Source organism: Corapipo altera, unplaced genomic scaffold (assembly GCF_003945725.1).
Source record: "Corapipo altera isolate COAL_440 unplaced genomic scaffold, ASM394572v1 50492, whole genome shotgun sequence".
NCBI lineage: Eukaryota > Metazoa > Chordata > Aves > Passeriformes > Pipridae > Corapipo > Corapipo altera.
Window position 1 is genome coordinate 4,395 of NW_020885967.1, and position 2,498 is coordinate 6,892.

The following is a 2,498-nucleotide window of genomic DNA, read 5'->3' on the forward strand; positions in this document are numbered from 1 at the left end:
CCCTGTGCTTTGAATTTCTCTCCAGCCAAGCTCGGCCACGTATTCGTTTCAGGGAAGAAATAGGAGAGGACTCGGAGCTTACCCACCCGCCCCGCGTCCCAGCCTCCCCGCCGGGGCAGAGGGACGCTCAGAGCCCAAGGCACACTCCCTCTCCTCCTCGGGCGTTTCACGACAGACAGACGAGCACTCCGTTTGTCGAAGCATTGTCAACAGCACAGGGGTTTGGACTTGTTTTTCTCTCCCATCTTTCTCTTCCCTCCGCAGCGCAAAAATTTTCGCGGCAACGTCAGTTCATCGCTGACGATGAAGACTACAGTGACGAGTGGGGTTTCAGGAGGAAGGCTACGTCCTAAGCTCCCCCCTGCAGCTTGCCCTCTCTTCTCACCCCATCCCGAACAGACGGCCCCGGTGCTCCTCCCGAGCGGAAGGACCACTCACCCAAAAGACGCCTCACGTCACGACCCGGTGACAGTACAAAATCCCGCCCGAAGTCACAGCTGGCCCCCCGGAGCCGTACTGGTGGTGGGGCCAAGGGGAATAGAACGGAGGGTGGGTCAATGGGGCAGCGGCGTGGGGAGGAAGACCCCTTCACGCGGGACCAGAAACGCGCAAGGACTCTTCCCACCCGCCCCCTGCTTATCCACACCTCGCGCAGGCAGCGTGGATGTGACATTGACAGATGGCCGAAAGACAGGAAAATTCATTTCAAACGACTTAGAAGGGTTACAGCAAGAGAGGGCGAGGAGGTCTCCTGGCTCCTCCTCGGGCAGGAGAAGATTTGTTTATTTTTTCAAAGAGGCGGTGGAGTAAAGTCTCCAAGAAGTAAAATAAAATACACTTGCTGAATTTATACGGGAAACATTCTGTGTTTCCCAGGCAAAGGGAAGACTAGGAGGGTAAAAACGCATTTGAACTAAGCTTTCCTTTCCGCAGATCTCGGCTAAACGTGCGATGTTCCACGTGGGAATGGGGCCACGGTCACGCAGGGTGTATGGGCAGGGCAGGGGAATACAGGGAGGCAGGCGGTGCCGTCGGCTCCATCGTCTTGGGATAAGAGCCACGGGCGGACACTGTGTTGGGAAGGGGACAGAATATTAGAGATCTCAAAAAAAAATCCGCCTCCCCCACCCCCCGCCAACAATCAAATTCTCCAAACGACCAAAATCCACAACTAAATATGAGTTCTTGGGGTCAAAATCTGAAAAAGTTCGGACGGATCTTAACGAAACTCCAGCGCTACTTTTTTCTCCAAAGAGCTGGTAGAGCCTTGGGCTCACTAAAGGTCTGGGGGCTCATTTTTTCAAGGCATATAGTGGAAGTCAGCTCTTTTTCTATCTACTCTTAAAAAAGAAATAACAACAACAATAACATTAATAATAATAGCAAGAAAGAGAGAGAAAGGAAGGAAGGAAGGGAGGGAGAGAGAAAGAGAAAGAAAGAGAGAAAGAAAGAGAGAGGGGGAAAGCAAGCAAGACAGAAAGCAAGCAAGAAAGTAAGCAAGCAAAGAAAGAAAGAAAGAAAGAAAGAAAGCGAGAAAGCAAGAAAGAAAGAAAGAAAGAAAGAGAAAAAGAAAAAAAGATGATGGAGATTTGAGTCAAGACGGCGACATCCCCGGGGAGTCCCGAAACGATAAAGGGGCGGTGACCAGTCGTGGCGGCAGGACTGGGGCGCGGGAATGGAGCAAACGGGACGTGTCCCGGGAGGGAGGCGGTTCTGGGTCGAGAAGTGGCCCGGGAGGCGTACCCCGAGCCGCGGAGGTCCCGTGACGAACTCCTTCCAGGGACAACACCCGCACTCCAGGGCGCTGCGCCGGGGCAGCGACGTTCCGTGTCTCCGTGGAACAAGGAAGAGGGGAGGTAGTCTTGTGCGCGGGGTACGGGCCCCGTCTGGGCCGCGGGATGCTCACACAGTACCGGGGCACCCCCAACACCCACACCTCCTTCTCGCCAGCCAGGAGGAGTGCACCGAGAAATTTAACTTTTCCTTGTTTTTGCCCTCCCCTTCCTCCGGGACCTGCAGGAGGGTGGAGAGTTTCTCGAGCCCACCAGCCCGGCGACTCCAGGTGCGTCGCTACAGCGAAGTGTCCGAGCAACGCCGCGCTCTCTCCCTCCAGGAGCCCTCCCCGAGGGACGCCCCGGCGGATCTCCCCGGCGGAACGGAGAGGTCTAGGCTCTCCTGGAAGATGTTCGTCGGGGCTGGGCAGTGCCTGGGGGTGAGAGTTCCCCTGGGAGCACTCGGGGGCTGCGGGGACACCACGAGCCTCGGAGCCGGCGCTGTCCGTGGTGCTGGGCCCGTTGCGAGCGCCGCCGGACTCCGCCACCACCCACAGAGAGGGGCAAGGGAACTCCGAGGTTCCCTGGGAAGAACGGCGTCTTGCCCGGTGGTCTCAGCCCCGACCGCGCCGCCGCTTGTCGGGAACGGTCCTGGCTTTGATCCGCACCACCGCCTTAGTGCCGCTATGAGCCCACTGGAAACGCTGCGAAAGGAAACGCACACCA

At 57.1% G+C, this 2,498-nt stretch overlaps 1 long non-coding RNA gene across 1 annotated transcript in view; it reads right to left on the reverse strand.

Annotated features, from left to right (window-relative positions):
* LOC113940925 overlaps positions 1 to 792 on the reverse strand; it is a 1,961-nt gene extending 1,169 nt beyond the window's left edge. Inside the window, exon 1 of the long non-coding RNA XR_003525564.1 lies at positions 83 to 792. This is a non-coding gene — a long non-coding RNA (uncharacterized LOC113940925). The remainder of the gene's footprint in view (positions 1 to 82) is intronic.
* Positions 793 to 2,498: the final 1,706 nt, after the last annotated feature.